The sequence below is a fragment of the Oryx dammah genome, unplaced genomic scaffold (genome assembly GCF_014754425.2).
Source record: "Oryx dammah isolate SB20612 unplaced genomic scaffold, SCBI_Odam_1.1 HiC_scaffold_3, whole genome shotgun sequence".
Lineage (NCBI taxonomy): Eukaryota > Metazoa > Chordata > Mammalia > Artiodactyla > Bovidae > Oryx > Oryx dammah.
The window spans coordinates 21,601,343-21,624,524 of NW_024070187.1; the positions used below are offsets into that span (position 1 = coordinate 21,601,343).

At 38.6% G+C, this 23,182-nt stretch overlaps 1 protein-coding gene and 1 long non-coding RNA gene across 26 annotated transcripts in view; one reads left to right on the top strand and one right to left on the bottom strand.

The window, feature by feature from the left end:
• Positions 1 to 3,356: 3,356 nt before the first annotated feature.
• On the bottom strand, positions 3,357 to 22,968 carry LOC120861881. 12 transcript variants are annotated; one of them, XR_005720643.1, is made up of 4 exons: positions 22,712 to 22,797; positions 20,199 to 20,391; positions 9,771 to 9,915; positions 3,357 to 7,418 (listed from the first exon to the last, which is right to left on the bottom strand). It is a non-coding gene; the product is annotated as an uncharacterized LOC120861881 (long non-coding RNA). The 12 variants fall into 12 exon arrangements; XR_005720644.1 differs by lacking the exon at positions 22,712 to 22,797 and adding an exon at positions 20,915 to 21,319; XR_005720639.1 differs by lacking the exons at positions 3,357 to 7,418; positions 9,771 to 9,915; positions 22,712 to 22,797 and adding exons at positions 20,915 to 20,968; positions 22,402 to 22,537 and having other exon boundaries at positions 19,357 to 20,391.
• The window catches only part of UBE2D3 (ubiquitin conjugating enzyme E2 D3), a 28,472-nt gene continuing 27,768 nt past the window's right edge, over positions 22,479 to 23,182 (top strand). For 3 of the 14 annotated variants that reach the window (XR_005720632.1, XM_040237767.1, XM_040237778.1), the window contains exon 1: positions 23,011 to 23,161. The gene's annotated coding sequence lies outside the window, so the exon portion shown is untranslated. Of the gene's footprint in view, positions 22,643 to 22,714; positions 23,162 to 23,182 lie in introns of those variants that run through there. The other 11 variants (XM_040237769.1, XM_040237775.1, XM_040237774.1 and 8 more) reach the window with 10 other exon arrangements.

Sequence of the window (23,182 nt, forward strand, 5' to 3'; positions counted from 1 at the left end):
TGTATGGTGGAAAAGAGTTGAGATAAGTGCTTATATTCCCCTTGGCTCCCTCCATTAGAGGTTGCCCTGAACTGAATGTGTACCTTGACCAAAGATCATTGCCTTTCTCACCTTGAACTCTTGACAGTTCTCTCTCCCTCAAGACTTTGGTTAATTTCTTCTGTCTTGGAGCTTAAGAGAGGTACAGTTCCCCCGTTGTTAGCCCTGAATTACAGAACTATCCTTGTAATTCTCTTATACCCTATACACACATGGGTAATTCGTCCCTCTGTTTAAAACAAACAATCCTGAGTGTGTCACTTGTTTCCTGTTAGGACTCTTGACACGTGAGCTTTATATCTCTTGTATTGTGTCTTGGATATAAGCATAGCCAGTCTTTTAGTTTTTGCATATCTCTTCACTTTAAATGTTTCTGTATTCTAATACTTACCTCTTGAAAACAGGTTAAAGGTGTATCTTTATAAATCCAAGGCAGCAGTCTTATCTTTTAATAGGGATGGTCAATTTAAGTTTAATGTTATTACTGACACATGAGGCTTTAAAGCTGCTATCCTGCTGTTCCTTGTCTCCCCTGCTCTTCACTCTTTTTTCTCTACTTTCTTCATCCTTTGTGATACGTCAGGTGTATTTATTCCCCTTTTCCTTTTAGTTATGTCTTTTTGTTGCTGTTGTTTAGTCGCTAAGTCATGTCTGACTCTTTTGTAGCCCCTTGGACTATAATCCACCAGGCTGTTCTGTCCATAGGATTTCACAAGCAAGAATACTGGAGTGGGTTGCCCTTTCCTTCCAGGGATCTTCCTGACCCAGGGATCAAACCTGCGTCTCCTACACTGGCAGCCAGATTCTTTACCGCTGAGCCACGAAAGAGGCCTGCATGTCTTGTTACTATAGTTTAGTTGCTCTAGAAATTAGACTGTGCATCCTTGACATCCAAAAGTCTAGTATAGGGACTTCTCTGGTAGTCCAGTGGTACAGACTTCACTGCTGTACAAGATCAATGATAACAGCACTTATCAATGCTGATCCGGGCACAGGATCAATGCTGGGGACCCAGGTTTGATCCCTGGTCAGGAAACTAGATCCCACTTGCGAAACTAGGAGTTTGCATGCTGATACAGAGTTCACATACCGCAACTAAGACCCAGCACAGCCAAATAAATAAAAAATAATAATAATAAAATAAAAGTCTAGCATACATTAGTACTTTATCCACTTCCTGGACAGTGTGAATACCTTTGACTACTTTATCGCTTCTTCTCAATTTATGTGTTGCTGAAGTTAAAATCTGTATGTTTTAAACACAATAAGTCAGCTGCTGCTGCTGCTAAGTCGCTTCAGTCGTGTCCGACTCTGTGCGACCCTATAGACGGCAGCCCACCAGGCTCCCCCGTCCCTGGGATTTTTCAGGCAAGAACACTGGAGTGGGTTGCCATTGCCTTCTCCGCAATAAGTCAGCATTGTTTTGTAAAAGTAATTATTTGTTGAGATTTACCCATATATTTTCTTTACTGTTCTTCATCCCTTTCAAAATCTAAGAACTTCCATCTGAGAACATTTCTCTCTACTCAAAGGTTACTCTTTCCTCCAAGGCAGAGGTGAAAAAGTGAAAGTGAAAGTCTGTCAGTTGTGTCCAATTCTTTGTGACCCCATACAGTCCATGGAATTCTTCAGGCCAGAATACTGGAGTGGGTAACTCTTCCGTTCTCCTGGCGATCTTCCCAGCCGAGGGACTGAACCCAGGTCTCCTGCAATGTAGATTCTTTACCAGCTGAGCCACCAGAGAAGCCCGATTTTCAGTTTCTGTTTATTAGAAAATAGCTTTATAGTATCTGAACTTTTGAAAGTTATATTATATGAATATGAATTCTGTTTTTAGTACTCTAAAGATAGCATCATTTGGTTGCAAAAGAGCTGTCTTATTGTCATTCATTTGATAGAATAATTTTCTTACCTACAGATGCTCAACATTTCCCCCTCTTTGAATATCAGCAGTTAGCATTTTTCACTTTTAGCATAGTTAGCATGAAAGTGAAAGTGAAGTTGCTCAGTCATGTCCGACTCTTTGCGACCCCATAGACTGTAGCCTACCAGGCTCCGCTGTCCACGGGATTTTCCAGGCAGTAGTACTGGAGTGGACTGCCATTTCCTTATCCAGGGCATCTTCCCAACCCAGGGCTCGAATCCGGGTGTAGACAGACGCTTTACCAGGGAAGTTAGCATAGTTCACTTTTAATATGAAGTGCTTAGGTGTTATTTTCTTTGCCTTTTCCTTAAAGGTTTATAATGCTTCTTGAATCTAAAGCATGATGCTTTTTGTTTATTTGAGACATCTCTTTCAGTATTGCTTTGTTACATTCCCTCATGCTTCTCCTTCTGGATTTTAATTATATACCTATATTGGACTTTTTTTTTTTAACTCTTTTTCTCCTACCTTTTAAATTTTTTTCCATTTTTCATCTTTTAGTCTTTTTGTTAATCTGTCCACAATTTCTTCTGAATTTTCTTCCAGTTCCGTAATTTTGTCTTCGACTCTGTATAATTGGCTATTAAATCCACTCACTGGGTTTTTCTTGTATCTTTCAATAATAAAATTCCATATGGTTGTGTTTCCATTCTCCACATTCTTACTCATATTTTAGTTCCTGAACGGATTAATCATAGTATTTTGGGGAATTCTGGGGAGGGCTGTGCCACATATCTTGCAGGGTCTTAGTTCTCCCCAACCAGGGATTGAACCTGGGCCACCTCAGTAAAAGCCCTGAGTCCTATCCAGTGGACCACCAGGGAACTCCCTAATTACACTGTTTTCAAGTCTTCATTTCATAATCCCTGTGAGTCCTGTTTCTGTGGTTGCTTCTCTGTCTTGTCATGTCATCTCACATACCTGATTATTGTTTTAGGTGTGCTGGATATTGTATATAAACAATTGTAGAGATATTTTGAGGCTTGGGATAGCATGACTTTCTTCTGGAGAGAATTTTTTTACTTCTATTAGGTAGCGAGGGCCATTAGCATCCTCAGATCACTGCAATCTAGTTGAGAACAGAGATGATTCAATTCCAATCTATTTTTGGTTCACTCTGACTTGTAGGGTGCAGCATGTTAGAATCTCACCAGAAAGACTGAGGTGCTTATCTCTTTCTTGGTGAGCCCAACTCTAGTTTTTCTCCTCTTCTACCCCCACCTAGGTCTGTAACCTTGCAAAAGGCTTTGTTCTTAGTTGCTTCTGGAAAAGACAGATGCCTCTAGCAGAGAGGCTGTAAGCGCCTCTCCAACCTGTCTGACTCCACTAGGTCTTAGCCGTGAAATCCTCACAGTTTGGAGAGCTTTCCAGTGCCTTCAAACAGATACATTTCTTTGTCTCAGCTTTCCTAGTTGTTCTCAGCAGAAACATGATCAAAACCACATAGTCCTTCATTACCAGATGTGGAACTGCAGTGGTCTCATTTTTCAATTGTGGTATAGTTGATGCACAATATTGTATCAGTTTCAGATATACAACACAATGATGCACAATTTTTAAAGGTTATAGTCAATTTATAGTTATAAATAAAATAACCATATTCCCTGTGCTGTACAATACATCCTTGTAACCGATTTATTTTACGCCTAGTTGTTTGTATCTCTTGATCCTCTACTTCTATTTTGCCCGTTTCCCCACCCCTGTCCCCTTTGGTAACCGCTAGTTTGTTCTTTGTACCTGTGAGTCTGTTTCTTTTTTGTTATATTCACTAGTTTATTTTTTATATTCAACATATATGTGAGATCATACAGTATTTGTCTCTGACCCATTTTACTGAGCGTAGTGCCCTCCAAGTCCCACCGTGTTGTTTGCAAATGGCAAGATTTCATTCTTTTTATGGATGAATAGTATTCCAGTGTATATATATATCACATCTTCTTTAACCATTCATTCACTGATGGACATTTTGGTTGCGAAGACTTTTTAATGTCAAAAATTTTACTGGTGCTCCCTGCCCCCTCTCCATCAAAACACACAAGGTAGTAGTTATACATATACTTAGTCTATAAACTATATATAAATAATACATATATATATAATAAATGTTCAGGTCCCTGTACTCAGGGATATGTAACTCAGAGAAGGAAGACACTGCTAAAAGCAAAGGCAGTCTCAGGAAAGTTAAAAGTTATATTCAAAGGAACAAGAGAAGCCCAATATGATTACAGATTTCACGTATGAAACAGAGATAAGATTCCGATCTTTATTGTCTGTATAATAGGAAACCATTGGCAGCTTCTTTATTGAGATATCTTTCACTAAAAGCTATGTTTTATCTGATACTGATATGCAAGATAGAGCTAAGGAGTAAAGGCAGAGAAAATCACTAGAAATCTAGAGTAATGGACCAAATATGAGTTGATGAGAGGCACCATAGTGTAATGAAAAGAATGTTGACATTAGGATCATAGCACTTGTAATTACTGGTCCTGTCAACTTAGGCAAGTAATTTAACTTCTTACTCTGCTTCCTGTTTACATGCCAGTCACCTCATAGGCCCTTCAACAGAATGATGAAATGTTTATAACTTCTGCGTTACTCACAGAGTGGTTATGCAAATATGATGATGAAAATATTTTAAAATGTATATTAAAATGTATGCATTTGAAGGCCCAACACAGAGACTGATAAAAGAAAGGTAAAAGAAAAAAAATTACTCCCAATACTGAATCTTGGAGACTAGAAAAAATACTTTCATCTAAATACGTCAGTTAGAAGAGGAGCTGATTTTGGAAATCAGGAAAAGGGTTAGTGAAAAAATAGTGATTTACTTAATTGTGGAAATGTTCAGCAGGTAGTTGTTGGTTACATTTACTAATTTCAGGTATTATTGTTTTTCATGTGAGATCATTTCATTCAGTCTCCTTCATAAATTTTTAAGTTCCTAGAGAGAGAAAGAAGTTATTTCCCTGGGAATTTGTATTCCTCTTCATTTTTAACTTCAAAAAAAGTTTGTACCTACCAACTAATTTGATAAAGTTTGCTTTATTTTGTCCAGTTCATTGGTAAAGTGATTATATAGGGCATTGACTGGTTTAAAGATTGTTTGGTCCTTTCAGTTTAATACCAAACTATAACTCTTTATGTACCTCACTCTACAAAGTTGTCATGCTAGTACCTTACCATAATCCAGGCTAACAGTTTCTTTAACCTCTATTTGAATTCCATGTGAGACATAAAAATGTCTTATTGAACGTCATGTGTATATGTTTCTTTTATATTTTAAATGTATATGCTTTTCATTTGGATCCTGAAATTTAAGATGGTTTCTGCTCCTTCTGAAATCCTTCGTTTCTCTTAATACTTTTTTTAAAGTTGGGGTATAGTTGATTTATAATGTTGTGTCAGTTTCAGTTGTACTGCAAAGTGAGTCAGTTATATATATACATATCTTCACTGTTTTTAGGATTCTTTTCCCATATATAGGCCATTACACAGCACTGAGTTCCATGGGCTATACAATAGGTCCATATCAGTTATCTATTTTATACACCCATGTTGTATGCATGCATGCTAAGTTGTCTCACTCATGTCTAACTCTGTACAACTTTATGGAATGTAGCCCACCAGGCTCCTCTGTCCATGGGACTCTCTAGGCAAGAATAGTGGAATGGGTTGCCATGCTCTCCAAGGGATTTTCCTGACCCAGGGATTGAACCTGCATCTGTCTCCTGCATTGGCAGGCATGTTCTTTACCACTGGCACCACCTGGGAAGCCCTATTTTATACCTAGTATAATGTGTATATGTCGATCAATTTTTCCCTCTATAACTTAAAAAAAAATAAATTGTAATGAACACTCAACTGTATCAGTCACTTATCTTTTGTGCTTTAAGAATTTGCCTCTTCTGCCCAGTTTGACATCTCTAGACTGCTGTACTGTGTTACCAAATCTGTAACTTTAAATTTCTGATGGCATCCAGAATCTTGGTTAAGTTTGGACTTCCTCTTGTATCATGGTTTGCTCCTTCTCATTTTAGCCTAGTTTCCTCTATTCCTACATGAATAGAAATTTGGTAATATAGAGCTGTTTACCTTTGCTATTTTTTGCCCATTATAATTTTCTGTATTTAACATCCTTTGTAGTAATTCTTCTACAAAAAATATTTTATGTATTTTTTTATTTCAGATCATGAAAATAATACATTAGCACCCTTCCTTACCCATTACTCAAACTTTGGCATTCTCAACCTTAGGGAACTTGGAATTTTTAGACAAAAACTGAGCAGCAAGGAAAATAGGTGTTGTAAGCTTTGTTCTGTAACAAAAATATTGATCTATTCTTGAGGAATTGTTTCACAAAGGTGAATTCTCCATGTAACTGAAGCTTCATTATTCATCATGGACAGTAAGTGTAGTTTGAAGGGTCTTTACCAGTATGCTCTAAGTTTAACAACTAGGCTCTCCAGGGTTAAAAAAAAAAGTTCTGATTGTGATGTTTGCTAATTCCAGTGGGGTTCAATACTCCCACTGTGACTCTCACTTCAAGCTAACACAGGACATCACGGAACACAGAGTTGGAAAGAGGTGTAGACTATCAGATTATAAGATTTCCCTCATGTGCACACAACAGACATAATCTAAAAACATGGATAATAATGAAATAGTTAAATAACTAAGAAAATGAGTTTTGAGTATTTATTATTCAGTAATATTGGATTTTACTATAACTTTCAGTTTATGTAATTTCTGATAGTGGCTGTGTTTAAATTCTGCAGAATTCTTAAAACTTTATTTTTTTTTAATTCATTTATTTTTAAACTGAAGGATAATTGCTTTACAGTATTGTGTTGGTTTCTACCAAACGTCAGCACGAATCAGCCGTAGGCTTTAGAACTTTCTAAATCAGCACTCATAAGGCCAGCTCTAGCACACTGTTGTCAATGCTCTTAGTTGTAAAGTGACAAGGACTGACCAATATGAGTTGAAGTGGTTCTACTAGCTAAAGCTAAAACAGATTTAATCCTCAGATTTATATAGTGAGCCCTTAAATTCCACTGTCACACAAAGTAAAGTCCTTGATAAAAATAAAGTCTTTTTCATATTCTTCCATGTACATGCTACCTTGTTGTGACTTGGTTACTTCTTAAAATCTTGGCTGCTGTAAATGTTTAATCTGTGTTGCCTGTAGATAGATACTGACTAAAGGAACCCAACAAGCAGTGGGCAAAAAAAATCCAAATAGACATTTCTTCAAAGAAGGTATATGAATGGCAGAGCAGCTCATGGAAGGATGCTGAACATCATCAGTCACCAGGGAAATGCAAATTAAAAGGACAATGAGATACTACTACATACCTATTAGAATGACTAAGATTGAAGACAAATCATAAGAAGTCAAGAGGAATTGGAACTCTCATACACAGCAGGAAGGAATGTAAAAAGGTATAGTCACCTGAGAAAGTGTAGCAGATTCTTAAAAAGTTAAACATATGCCTACCATATGATCCAGCGATTCCACTTCTATTTACTCAAGAGAAATGAAAGCACATGTCTATACGAACAACCATACAAGAATGTTCATAGCAGTTGTATTTGTAATAGACAAAAACTGGAAACAACCCAAATGTCCACAGGTGAATGGATAAAATAATTGTGGCATATCCATAAAATGGAATGAATACTACTCAGCAACTTTTAAAAAAATGAATTATTAAGAGACACAACATAGATAAATCTGAAAACAATTATGCCAAGTGTAAAAAGCCAGAGAGGAGAATAGGGCATACTCTATGACTGTATTTACATAAAATTCTAGAAAATACTAATCAGTAGTGGCAGAAAACAGACCAGCGGTTTCCTGTGGATGAGGGATAAGAAAAATGAGCGAGAAAGTTTACACAGGAGTACAAGGACCCTTGCAGTGATGGATACATTCATCATTTTGATTTTGGTGATAATTTCACAGGTGTATACATATGTCAACTTATCAAGCTGCATACTTTATATGCAGCTTAGTTTATATTAATTATATTTCAATAAAGCTATTAAAAAACACAATCTACTCTCATATGACCAGGAGAGATGATCAAAAAAAGGAAACTGCTTTGTTGTGCATAACTTAGTTACATCTTTCTTGGTAAAAATGTACAGGTCCTTTGGGCAGCCCTAAGCCTATTGCTGTTGTCTTTATCACATGCTGTTAGGCTAGATCCTCTTCATCTGAGTGCCTGTCTTCACATTTATCTCTAATAAACTTCATATTGTTTTTGTTGTTGTTTAGTCACTAAGTCATGTCTGACTTTTGTGACCCATGGACTGTGTAACCTGCCAGGTTCCTCTGTTCATGGGACTTCCCAGGCAAGAATACTGGAGTGGGTTGACATTTCCTTATCCAGGGGATCTTGCTGATCTGGGGATCGAACCCACGTCTCCTGCATTATTTGTTTTACATGTAACTGTTATAATGAGGCTTCAGTATTAATATTCATTAGATCTTTGGTTTTTCAGACCATGTTTAATGAACACTAGGGATACCCACAGAACCATCTGAGGTATCCTGAGTGGAAATGGGGAGTGAAGATGGAAAGAAAGTGATAATCTGAATGGACAAGGCTTCAGATTTCAACCCAGGCACCTTCTTAGTTTTACAGACTTAAGGACTACTGGGGAGGAAAAATAAAACAAAATATGAAAACTAGGTAAATTTTACAAGCCAAGCTCAGAGCTTGATGCATAGTAGATGTTCAGTAAATAGCCTCTAAATGAAGTTTGATTAAATGTAAACTCCCTCTCCCTCCTTCCTACACACCCTCTTTCTCAATTTGGCCTAACAAATTTTATTCTGTCATTTGAGTTTCTTGAGATGGGAATGAACATTAATTTTTGAGAAGAACTGTTGATTTTACACTTCAAAAACAATTAAACAACAACATGGAAAACTTCCCTAACAAATTCATGATCTTCTACCTTAGGCCCTTAAGGAGGCCTTTTTTCCTTTCTTCAGTTAGTTCTTTAGTTTCCCTTTTCAGTGATCCCACACTTACCTCCTTTTCTCATGCCCAATTCAGTCATCACATAACTAGCTCTCCTTCCTATTTTACCAAGAAAGCTAACATTGATTATTAATGGCCAACCTCCTGCCTCCTCACACCTAAAATTTATCTTCATTTTTACTCATTCTAATCATCTTGCCTCTAGTCCCTGATAGGTTTGCATTGCTAAGTCTTGTCCAACTCTTTGCAACCCCATAGACTAACCCACGAGATACGTCTGTCCATGGGATTTTTCAGGCCAGAATACTGGAGTCGTTGCCATTCCCTTTTCCAGAGGATCTTCCTGACCCAGGGATCAAACCCGCATCTCTTGCATCTGCTGCTTTGGTAGGTGGATTCTTTACCACTAGCACCGTCTGGGAAGCCCAGATACATTTATCTCTTTTACAGAGTCAAATACTGTTTGACCTCTTGTCCTGTCTTGTGAAGAAACGGGCTCCATCAGTTAATCTCGCCATTCTGTTCTGTCTCACTGGAAAAGACCCTGATGCTGGGAAAGACTGAGGGGAGGAGGAGATGGAGGCAACAGGATGAGAAGGTTGGATGCATCACCAATTCAATTGACGAGAATTTGAGCAAACTCCAGGAGATAGTGAAGGACAGGGAAGTCTAGCTGCAGCCCATGGGGTCACAAATAGACATGACTTAGTGACTGAATAACAACAAAAACCACCTTTGATCCTGAGTTCCTCTTACCTAATACCCTATTTCTAATTTCCTGTCGTGGCCAAGCTCTCCATTTTTTCTCTTACCATTCAGTTCCCAACACCACTTCACTCAGTGACAAATCTTAGTTGAAAAATTTCGAATCCCTAGTATAGATGAAACTTCTCTACCATGTGACACTTGATATTTTGAGTAGGTGGACAAATATTTTTTAGATGAATAAACTGGAATCTGTGGAGGAAAAAGTCACAAGGTCAGACTCAACAAATCCAACATTAGGTATGTGACAAAAGGATTTTTATAACCTCTATATCAGTGTTTCTCAAACTAGAGTATTTGACTTCTTTACCAGATACTTTTCCTCATGTTGTGATTTATTTCCTTAATCTACAGAAAGTAATATAAATATTGTCCAGATCAGCTTGATGCCACTTACAACTGAGTACTACCATGTGATTCCAGAGCCTGTGTTCTGTGAGGTTTATGATCTTGTTAGTACCATGAAACAGTACTTTGTTTGAGGCAAATGAGAACAGACATAGATCACAGTTGCTTATTTCTGGCTATCAGTGAAATGACATCAGTGAAAGAATGAACAAGGTCTCCTAAAGTTTCTAGTAGACAAAGCTGGTCACTATATATAGAACACAGCAGTTAGTTAAGCCAAATATAAAAGAACCTAAATTGTAGCAGTCAGCTCTATATTTGTTTCAAGGGGTGATTTAATTTGTAAAGAATAAAAACCAAATAGCACATAAATATTAATTTTATTAGTTTACATTTTCCCACATTTAATATGTAAACTTAACAGCATAAAGTTTATATCAAGTATTTTGTTATTTTTATTGTATTATACATTATTGTCATCTTATATATTTGTGTGAGTATATATATATATATATGACTTTATTATTACATTCTAATAAATAACTGAAGGGGAAACCTCAAAAAATTTTTTTTCTTAAGGTCAGCTCTACCCATTAAATACCCTGTACTATGTGTCTTTACTGCAGTTTAGTTAAGTCACTCAGTCGCATCTGACTCTTTGAGACACCATGGCCTGCTGCACTCCAGGCTTCCCTGTCTGTCACCAACTCCCAGAGCTTGCTGAAACTCAATGTCCATTGAGTTGGTGATGCCATCCAACCATCTCATCCTCTGTCATCCCCTTCTCCTGACTTCAGTCTTTCCCAGCATCAGGGTCTTTTTCCACTGAGACAGTTCTTTGCATCCGGTGGCCAAATATTAGTTTCAGCTTCAGCATCAGTCCTTCCAATGAATATTCCGGACTGATTTCCTTCAGGATGGACTGGTTGGATCTCCTTGCAATCCACAGGACTCTCAAGAGTCTTCTCCAACACCACAGTTCAAAAGCATCAATTCTTCATCACTCAGCTACTCTCACATTCATACACGACTACTGGAAAAACCATAGCTTTGACTAGATGGACCTTTGTCAGCAAAGTTATGTCTCTGCTTTTTAATATGCTGTCTAGGTTGGTCATAGCTTTTCTTTCAAGGAGCAAGTGTCTTTTAATTTCATGGCTGCAGTCACCATCTGCAGTGATTTTGAAGCCCAAGAAAATAAAGAATCTCACTGTTTCCATTGTTTCCCCATCTATTTCCCATGAAGTGATGGGACTAGATGCCATGATCTTAGTTTTTTGAATGTTGAGTTTTAAGCCAACTTTTTCCTCTCCTCTTTCATTTTCATCAAGTGGCTCTTTAGTTCTTTGCTTTCTGCCATAAGGGTGGTGTCATCTGCATGAGTGAGTGAATTTGCTCAGTTGTGTCTGTCTCTTTGCAACCCCATGGACTGTAGCCTACCAGGCTCCTCCATCCATGGGATTTTCCAGGCAAGAATACTGCAGTGGGTTCCCATTTCCTTCTTCAGAAGATCTTCCCAACCCAGGGATTGAACGCAGGTCTCCTGCATTGTAGGTAGACGCTTTACCATCTGAGCCACCAGGGAAGTCCTGTATATTTGCATATCTGAGGTTATTGATATTTCTGGCAATATTGATTCCAGCTTGTGCTTCATCCACCCTGGCATTTCGCATGATGAGTTAAACAAGCAGGGTGACAGTATACAGCCCTGACGTACTTCTTTCCCAGTTTGGAATCAGTCTGTTGTTCCACGTCTGGTTCTAACTGTTGTTTCTTGACCTGCATATGGATTTCTCAGGAAGCAGGTAAGGTGATCTGGTATTCCCATCTCTTGAAGAATTTTCCACAGTTTGTTGAGATCCACACAGTCAAAGGCTTTGGCATAGTCAATAAAGCAGATGTAGATGTTTTTCTGGAACTCTTGCTTTTTCGATGATCCAACGAATGTTGGCAATTTGATCTCTGGTTTATCTGCCTTTTCTATATCCAGCTTGAACATCTGGAAGTTCACAGTTCACATACTGTGGAAGCGTGGTTTGGAGAATTTTGAGCATTTCTTTGCTAGTGTGTGAGATGAGTGCAATTGTGCAGTAGTTTGAACATTCTATGGCATTGCTTTTCTTTGGGATTGGAATGAAAACTGACTTTTTCCAGTCCTGTGGCCACTGCTGAGTTTTCCAAATTTGCTGGCATATTGAGTGCAGCACATTAACAGCAATTATTACAACTATTTTAGGTCTTTCTCACAATCACAACTCATCTAGATTATTTCAATACCATCTCAATTGGTCTCTTTACCTCTAATCTCCATCCTAACATACACTTTTGCTATATCTTTCACATTACTATCATAGTTATCTTCTGATTAAAATATGATCATGACTTTATGCTAAAAATTTAATTCCCTCATCCCATACCCTTCACAATTAAATCTGAGCTCATTAACATGGCTTATAATGCCCTCAAGATATCCAGGCTTGTCTTGGCAAAGTTTTGTCTCTTTTCATCTTTGCTCATTCATCCCTCCCACCCCTACACACACCATCACTATTCCTCCTGTAGTCAAAGTACTTTCTAAACTACCAAAGTACCTTGGAAACGTACTTTCCAAAGTTTTAGAAACTTGTAATTCCCACAACTTATCAGGCCAAGTTCTCTGATTGTTTTGCACGATGTTCCCTCTGCCTAGGAGCATTGCTTTTTTTTTTCCTCCTGGCATGACCTTCTTTTTGTTTGTTTAAATACAACTCCCTTCTGAAGATAGCCTCCCCATCTCCAGCTGGATTGGGTATATCAGTATTACTCTATAATCCCAGGTGGCACAGTGGTAAAGAATCTCCCTGCCACTGCAGGAGACACAAGAGACTCAGGTTTAATCCCTGTCAGGAAGATCCCCTGGAGAAGGAAATGGCAACCCACTTCATTATTCTTGCCTGGGAAAATCCACAGAGGAGCCTGGTGGGCTACAATCCATGGGGTCGCAAAGAGTCAGACATGACTGCTGCTGCTAAGTCACTTCAGTTGTGTCCGACTCTGTGCGACCCCATAGACAGCAGCCCACCAGGCTCCCCCGTCCCTGGGATTCTCCAGGCAAGCACACTGGAGTGGGTTGCCATTTCCTTCTCCAATGCATGAAAGTGAAAAGTAAAAGTGAAGTCGCTCAGTCGTGTCCAACTCTTAGCGACCCCATGCACTGCAGCCTACCAGGCTGCTCCGTCCATGGGATTTTCCAGGCGAGAGTACTGGAGTGGGGTGCCATCGCCTTCTCCGGTCAGACATGACTAAGTGAGCACAATATTACTCTATATATGCGCTTATAGCATTGTATACACCCCCTATTGGTGATCTCATAGTTAATGGGCTCCCTACATAAAAATTTTTCCTAAAGGTGACAGCTGGCTTTCATCTGTGTATCTTCAACATCTAGCTCAGTGCCTAGCACATAACAGGCACTCAATATTTTTTTTAAATGAACACTTAAAGATGGGAGTGATTATCAACAAATCTGTTACATTAACATCCTTCAGCCTAAATCTGAAGACGCCACCTAGCCTACTCAGACCTAAATATCAGGGTTTGGTTTTTTTGAAGAATGTTTTAATTTTGGGCTGCGCTGGTTGGTTGTTGCTTTGTGTGGGCTTTCTCCAGTAGCCGTGAGTGGGGCTGCTCTCCATCGCAGTGTGCCGCTTCTCATTGTGATGGCTTCTCTAACAGCAGAGCACCGGCTATAGTCTGTGGGCTTCAGCAGTTGCAGCATGTGAGCTCAGCAGTTGCAGTTCATGTGCTGTAGAGCACAGGCTCAGGAATTTTGGCACACAGGCTTCATTGCTCCGAGACATGTGGAATCTTCTCGAACCAGGGATCAAACCCGTGTCCCCTGCATTGGCAGGCAGATTCTTATCCAGTGCACCACCAGGGACATCCTAAGTATCACTGATTGACAACTCACCTCAAAAGCAGTCCCATTTTATAATTCCACATTTTTAAAACTGTAAATAAGGAATTTTGGGGGGAAGGCAAAACAATCATATATGAACATGTTACAGTGACCAGATTTTTAAGCAAGTATTAATACAAAAAAAAAGGCAACTAAGTTATGTAAAACTGAACCACTGTAATGTTGGCACCCTGAGTTCTGTTCTTCCAGCTGGAGTAGGAGACCTTGTAGTGCTTCAGGGAAGAGGAAGAGGTTGCCTCTTCACTTCCAGTTCCCTCAAGGGAAGTCTACCTTTGACAGTTTCCTTCCTACTTCTGTAAATCTCTCCATCTAGTCTCCAGTGTCCTTAACCATCCCTTTTGTCCCTAATTACAGCCCTGTCCAAGCCAGGGGTACCCATTTAGCCCTACCCCGAAAATACTCCAGGGTAATCTTCCTCTTCTCTCCATTTGTGCAGAATAGAAACAAGGAATGGCTAAATTCATATAAACTTTCAAATATCTAGTTATATCTTAACTCTTGGCCTTCGTGTCTAAATTACTGTTGGAGAATTGATCAAGCATTGTAGCAATGACGTTCTTTCTTGTATAGGTCTTTTTGTAAGATGGGAAACCTGTATCATGGTATCATACTGTTCTTACTGGGCATATATGATAAAGCCCATTCACATTATTACTTAATCATTGAGATTTAATACATTTTATGATGGGAGATCTCTGAAATTGTCATACTTCTTCAACATCAAATGAGCCAAATTCTTAAAAGTTTTTATTTTTTAGATGTAGTAGAATGTTTCTTAGTAAGTTTCACTCTTTCTTACTGTGCCATGTGTTAAATCATTACTTCCCTGCAATGAAAAAAATCAACAGGTACTAGACAGTATTAAAAACTAAAAGCCTCCCATATGTGGCTCCATTAAGCCACTCAGATACTATATATATCGATTCTTTAGAACCACACAGTACAACATTCCCATAATCACATCTAATTTAAAATTCTCTAATGGAAGAATTTTACATTTATCATCACTGTCTTACATATTCTCACCTATATATTTAAATAATCAAATTCAGTATGGGTAAAATGATCATTTTGCTCTAAATTACAACACATCTGTGTTTAGATTTTGTAGACTGTTATTGAAACAAGAAACACTGTCATTAATGTTGGGAAGTAATTCTAATTTGAATTCCTTACTTTTAGTTAAGTGCGTTTAAAGTTAATTTGTATTTTGGAACCCAAAATTACGGCGGCCACCCCAGTGGCTTCAGCCCATGCCACAAACCTAGTCAGTCAGCCTGCACTTACATGGAACACCTTAGAAACCCAACATACACCAACCACAGACTTCCAACTCAGCTTAAATAGCTCACCTGACCTAGAAAACAGGGCCTGCTGGCCTTACAAGAAAACCCCTGCCCGCTGAGGCCACCGTGGTCCGTTTCGGTGTTGCTGCTTCTAATGATCTATAAAACTCCCTCTTGCCTAAAATCCCTGGAGAAGGGAAAGAAGAGCGTTCCACTGCTTACACCCTCAATCTATAGACTGTTTTTCCTTGAATAAAGGACATCAAACTCATTACTAAGTTGTTTTAATTTTGTCATTTGATAGCACCTAATCCTCAAATTTCTTATCTAGATTATTTACCCCCAATTTTCAACTACTTGATTTTATTTGAAATTTTAAAGAAAGATTTCTATATTTAGAGTATACCAAAATCAGATGTATTCTACTTCTGATCATAATCATGAACTTTAACTTTCAATAAAATATGCTATTTAATGTTAATCACTATGTTTTACGCAAATACTGATAAAAATACCTCCAAACTTAAGACTGACAGCAAATGATTATTATATTAAAACCAAATCTAAATTACATTGTTGTTTGTATTGAAGGAAAAATCTCTTACTGGATAAAAATTTTTTACATTTTACAAGGATACCATTTATCATCAATAACCTGAGAAGTGAGATACTGAAAATCTTCAGTAATAAGAATATTCTTATTTCAGACTTATCTCATATTTTTGTTCTAATTCATTAGTTTTAAAAAATCTACATTGAGGTAATTCACATACCATAATTACCAGTCTTTTTAAAGTGTACAGTTTAGTGAATTTCAGAATATTCACAGTTATGTAATCATCATCATCATCATCTAACTTTCATCAGTTCAGTTCAGTTCAGTCGCTCAGTCGTGTCCGACTCTGTGGCCCCATGAATCGCAGCACGCCAGGCCTCCCTGTCCATCACCAACTCCCGGAGTTCACTCAGACTCACGTCCATCGAGTCAGTGATGCCATCCAGCCATCTCATCCTCTGTCATCCCCTTATCCTCCTGCTCCCAATCCCTCCCAGCATCAAAGTCTTTTCCAATGAGTCAACTCTTCGCATGAGGTGGCCAAAGTACTGGAGTTTCAGCTTTAGCATCTTCCCTTCCAAAGAAATCCCAGGACTGATCTCCTTCAGAATGGACTGGTTGGATCTCCTTGCAGTCCAAGGGACTCTCAAAAGTCTTCTCCAACACCAAAAGACCACATACTCATAAGCTGCCACTCTCCATTCTCCCTGCCCCTAGTCATCTACTAGTCACTTCATATGAATGGAACCATATAGTACATGGCCGTTCATGTCTGCCTTTTTTCATTTAGCAGAATGTTTTCAAGCTTCTAGATAGATGTTGTAGCAATATCAGTGTTTTATTCTTTCTTATTAACTAATAAGATTCCATCATATAGATACACCATATTTTATTTATGCATTTATTAGCTGATGGACATTTGGGCTGTTTCCACTTTTTGGCAGCTATGAATACTACTCTGAAGATTCATGTATACAACTCTTTACATGCAAAGTGCTCAAATTTAATTTTTAGCTTTACATTTGGGCATGGTTCATTATGTGCCAAAAACCATCTTATTTTAAGGTCAAACAATGTTCTCAGCATGAAAATAAGTCTCCTAAACCACACTAACTTGTCTTGATTACAAAATAAAATTTGGAACTGGAAAGATATAAAGTCTAATTTGATTTTTATGCAAAAAATATCAAATAACATTTGAGTTGGGGTCCATATTACCTATTCCAAGTAGAATTTGGAAACATCCAGTTTACATGTTCATAACTTTATATTAAATCTGGACCATAATATTTGTAATTTAATCAATCAAATGGCATAAACTGTTAGAGCCAGTGTCCTTAGCAAGCTATAAAACTGTGACAACACAAGTCAGAATGGCCATCATTAAAAAATTTGCAAATAACAAATGCTGCAGAGGGTGTAGAGAAAAGGGAACCCTCCTGCACTGCTGGTAGGAATGCAAATTGATGCAGCCACTGGAAGACATTATAGAGGTTCCTTAAAAAGCTAAAAATAGACATGCCATATGATCCAGCAATCCCACTGCTGGGCATATATTCAGGGAAAACTAATTTGAAAAGATACAACTCAGTGTTCACAGCAGCACTGTTTACAATAGCCAAGACATGGAAGCAACCTAAATATCCATCAACAGATGAATGGATAAAGATGTAGTATATGTACACGATGGAATACTATTCAGGTGTAAAAATGAATGAAATAATGCCATTTGCAGCAACATGGATGGACCTAGAGATTATCAGACTAAGCAAGTTAAAGACAAATACCTAATAAACCATGATGAAGAAGAGTAAGTATACGTATAACTGAATCACTTTACTGTGCAACACTGTAAATCAAGTATATTGCAGTAAGGAAAAAAAAATTCTGTGACAAAGTTACAAAGATCTGAAAATATAGATGTAATATTAATAGTATTAACAACGTTAGGTATATGTACTAGTCTGTGTTAGCTACATTTTAACTACAACGTTAAGTATATGTACTAGTCTGTGTTAGCTACATTTTAACTAACCCCTGTACTCACATTATTACAATAATGTGGCTACACTGACAAAGAATTATAATATTAGGACTCCATAATTTGGATTAGTTATTCTGTTGCCATTTTTATGCTAATTTTCTTCTTTCTTTATATTCTTCTCCTGTTTTATGCTACTTCTTGCAAGAAAATCCGATCTATCATAATTAGAAAGATTTCAATATAATATTAAGAAGGAAGAGATTGTGTCAGTTCTTCAGCATTTTTGTTTTTTCAATTTCTGAATGTAACTATTTCAATATATAAAACTGTAATCTTTTTTAGCACATTGCACACTACAATATAAAAAATGATTATTTTCTTTTTGTCAGATGGGGACATTTCTATCATTGTAACTCAAACAGGTTAAATGCAACTGTCGAGTGAGTTCTGTATATTACCAGATATGTGAATGGTGTTTTAAAATCTGAGCTACTCCTAAACTGCTTCCTAAAACATCAAAATACTTGTAGGCCATGGTCCTTTTAATTTTAACCTTAACAAAACTGAGTAGAAATATGTTTGCTAGTGTAAATACAAATAGAAAGCATAATCAGCCAATAAATTTACTCTAATGCCAAATAAAAATGAACTTGGCATTACATAATCACTTCTCTCCATTAAGCATGGAGAATCTAGAACTTCATATATTAGGATTTATTTACATGCAGTAATTTCTTGGATACAACCCTGATAGTAGTCAATATAAAAAATACAGTAGCACTATTATAATACAGAGGTTTAATTTCAGATAGGAAAGTATGTTTGTAGGGTATGGAAAGACATGAGTGGATTTCTTCATCTTCTAAGCAAAATTCCATTATAAAAATTTCTGTAAAACAAACTATCTTCTAGCCTCAACCGACAGCCCACTTATTTTAAAGGCAGTGTTGGATATAAGCAATATCACAGCAAAGGGAGAATTTAGAAAATTCCTTTTATACCACAACATTGTAAATCAGCTATATACCAGTGAAAGCATTTTGAGGCAGTGAATGTGTATTTGTTACACTAGTGGGCAAATTAAAGTTGGCTAACAGTCGAAGGGTAAATAAACACCTTAGTAGTTGAGAGTGAGAGCTTTTCAACTATATTTTAAGTTAAAAAAAAAAAAAAAGAGCTTGGAGATCAGACTGCCTAGGTTTAAATCCTGGCTTTATTACTTAGTAACTGTAAGACCTTGAATGTTTCATCTGTGCAATGGGGATTTGATGAGATAAAGAATTCAAGGGCCCAGCACATAGTACTTCAAATAATTGTTAACAACTATTATTAAGAATTTTAAATATATACTACTTTTAATCTTTCATCTTTGGTTATTATTTTCATTTTGCAATTCTTCCACCATGACTTATGTGTAAAGGCGTGTAATAAGAGTGATACAGTAAAACCTAAATTATCTGGAATGCTTGAGAAACCCAAAGAATACATTTGTAGGCATCAAAAAATAAAACAAATGGAATAAATTTATTTGCTACCCTATAACATGCTTCCACGTCTTCTAAACAGGAGTATACCAGTGGTAAACTTTTTCTTAATAAATCACTATTATTATGAATATCAATTATATTTCTATGTTAAAACTTCACAATCTCTTAAAAGCTTACCAATAGGAATATGCCTGTTTGATTCCACCCAAGGATTTGTTAACATTAAGTCAATGAATAGAATTCAGGGAGTGTGTGAAATTGAATTTAAAAAATTACATCTTTATATTCACTAAATCTCTCAAGGGAAAATTAGCATTTCCTTCAATTATGAATGAAAGCAGCAAACAGCTGTACCTACATATGTATCTCCAACAGGAATCACAGATGCTTTGTATCACATTACAACTGTTGCAAACTCTGGAAATTTTATGTTTATTATTACCTCAAAAATTTGATCTTTATTAGAGCCGCCACTAGATCTTACTGTGTTAATAATAAAGGACATATATTCCCATATCAAAAGTTTGTTTTTCTTGGGACTTCCCTGAAGGTCCAGGCTCTGCTCTCAATACAGGGGCCCTGGTTTGATCCCTGATCAGGTAGCTGGATCCCACATACTGTAATTAGGAGTTTGTGTAATGCAAGTAAAAATCCTGCATGCCACAATTAAGACCTGGCACACACAAATAAATAAAAGTTTGTTTTACTTTAATATTCTGAGATTGTTTCAAATTGTTTTATTTTGTAATGCTATGAATTCTGTTTTATACATTTAAAAGCATAAATGTAACAAGAGTCCATGGTTTCACCAGACTGCTGAAGTAGTTTGTTGCTCAAAAAAGATAAGAAAGCTGACCTCAAATTCGTCCCAGTCTGCTGTGCTCTGTTAATTTAGAACATTAACATGATCCATTATATTTTCATACCAAAGTTTGTTTAGATTAGGGTAGTACAAATTAGCTTCTCTCGGACTTTTCTTCATGGACCTCTCGGATATCATGCGTTCCCACTGAGTAGATAGGAATATTTCCTGCCTTTTACCTTGGCTTCTGAAAGAGCAAAACAAATAAGAGGGAGAAATAAGTTAAATAAAAGTAGCTTCAGATACACTGAAAGTAGGAATATAAAAGAGTCTACTCTTCTACTTTCTAAATTAAGAGACAATAAATACTCCATTCAATAATTTACTCTGGCATTAACTGCATGGGTTCAAATTCTACTTCTATTTATCAGCTCTGTGACCTTGGGACAGTAACTTAATCTCTCTGTGCATCAGTCTATTTGTAAAAGGAAGTTAATAAGCACGGTACCTGGTACATTATAAATGTTCCATAAGTACACTTATTGTTATAGGTTTGTTTCACCCTATGGCCAGTTAATGTTTGAGCAATTAATAACATTTATACAGCACTGTACTCTACAGTGCCCTTTCACATGCATTATGACATCCGAAGCAAATAACCCTGTGAGAAAGGACAGCTATTACTACACCTACTTTAGTGTTGAAGGAACTAAGACAAGTAACGTCACCAATATCACACAAATAGGAAGCAAAGGAACAAGAACTCAAACCTGGATTTCTTCTCTCACTCCAATTGTCAAATCCTTTGTATCTACCACATTAGACTGGTTACAAGAGAGACAAAAGAAAGCTTTATTCAGGGAAGAGGGAGGGGGCAGAGGTGTCAGCAGGCCATGAGGTAAGCACTTCGGTGCTCTGGAACTCACAGGGTGGTCCTCTGAGTAATCTGTATCACCTAGGACAGTGTTAGAATTACAGAATCTCAGGCTCCACCCTGGCCTACTGAATCAAAATCAGCATTTTTGAACAAGTCCCTAGTGACTGAAGATACTAATTTGAAAAGCAGTTTCACTAATTGCTCTAGTGATGCTATTATGATCACTTGAATAATATACATTTGAAGGAATGATGCTAAAGCTGAAACTCCAGTACTCTGGCCACCTCATGTGAAGAGTTGACTCATTGGAAAAGACTCTGATGCTGGGAGGGACTGGGGGCAGGAGGAGAAGGGGACGACAGAGGATGAGATGGCTGGATGGCATCACGGACTTGATGGTCGTGAGTCTGAGTGAACTCCGGGAGTTGGTGATGGACAGGGAGGCCTGGCGCGCTGCGATTCATGGGGTCGCAGAGTCGGACACGACTGAGCGACTGAACTGAACTGAACTGAAGAAGTTTTTATTAAGTAATACTCTAGCTTACTGCTTTCCTTTTTTAAAAGTTAAAAATTGAAAACAAATTTTTATATCCATTTAATCCTTAAAGACCTTCATACTCTAAGTGAGACCATTAAGGAGCGTTAGAAAACTTTAAGCAGGTCAGTGTTTATCTTTCAATTCCTTTAAAAAATTAGAGTCTTGCTACCCTTAGCCTGAGGTATGATATACTGGAAAGCAAAACCACCCGTCCTTTGTTTTCACCGTCAGAATAAAACCTTACATTTCTCCCCCTGGATATTTCAGATACTTTCAATTAAGTATTCAGTTTCTCGGACTGCAAACTCTGATTTCTTGAATGAGTTTTGTAACTTTCTGGCTTTAGGGATTGAAACAGAGCAACAAGAAGAAAAAGGTATTAGGCCTACTTCCATACCTAAACCTTGGCGATGGTGACCATTGATTACAAAGGCAAGTAAACAGCCTGCCCCAATCCCTATTCTCCATCCTAATAATTCACAGTTGAGCTTAATTTCTAGGCTGCTCTAATTCCGGGGACTGGTCAATCGGCACTCTCTTCTCAGCGTTGATCCTCTAGGCCCTGGGTCAGAACAGCACTAACTTTCCGCACGTGGGAGCGCTGATCAGTGACCTGCCAGTTTCTATTTTAAATAACTGTTCCCATTTTGAGGGGCGACTCCTCCCAGAGGTTAATCAGTCCTGGCCGGCAGGGGAGCCAATGTCGCTCACCTGCTCCACAGGAAACTTCAAACGCAGACTCAATCTAGACTAAAGGTATCCAGTAATTAACGCATAGTTCCTCCCACCGCACATTCCTGATTGGGCGCGTGAGAGAGGGATGTGTCGGCTCGAGCTCTTACCAGTCTGGGGAATTCCATTTCCTCTCCCTCCCACCAGCATGTGCATTCAGGGGCGGTGCTTCCCGGTCGACGGCCCGCCCAGCTCGAGCCTGTGGCCCATCGGCATCTCGCGAGAATTTGTGGATTTGGGGGCGGGCCCCTACCAGGAAGAGGGCACAAAACTGCCCTTAAGTCATTGCAGCGCTACAGCTCCTGTTAACCAGCCTCGAGGTTCTCGCGAGATCCGCCTCCTCAATACCAAGTGAGGAAATTGGGGGGACACTTTCGGGAGGGGCGTGGGGCGCGACCGCGCAGCTGCCGCTTCCATTACCTTCCTGCCATGGTCTTCTTCCGGTTCTCGATGCTTCTCTGAGTCTAAGGGTTTCCGCCGATCGTCTACCCTTCCCCCCCAGCCCATGACCCGCCTCCGGCCCCCGCCCTCCAAGTCCAACCTCCGATCTGTTTAATAAGAAGGTGCTGTTCCGAAAAGGAGAAAGGGGTTGGCACAGATACGCTCGTCCCGTGTCGTGGGGAGGAAACCGTCCGCCTTCAGCCTTAGATTCGTCTTGTGCTCGCGACGGCGGCGTTGGCGGACTGATACGCGGCGGTGAAGAGGCAGGAGGAGGGGGGAGGGGCGGAGCGTGGCAGCTGGCAGTAGTTCCGTCAGAGCGGACATCTTGTGGCTGTGTCGTGCGCGTGAGCCCCGTAGGGCCGGGGAGGCACCAGCTGCCGCGCGGGGAGGAGGCCGAGGCCGCAGCGTGAGGGAGGCCCCGGCCCCTCTGTACGCGTGGGTGTGGGCGGC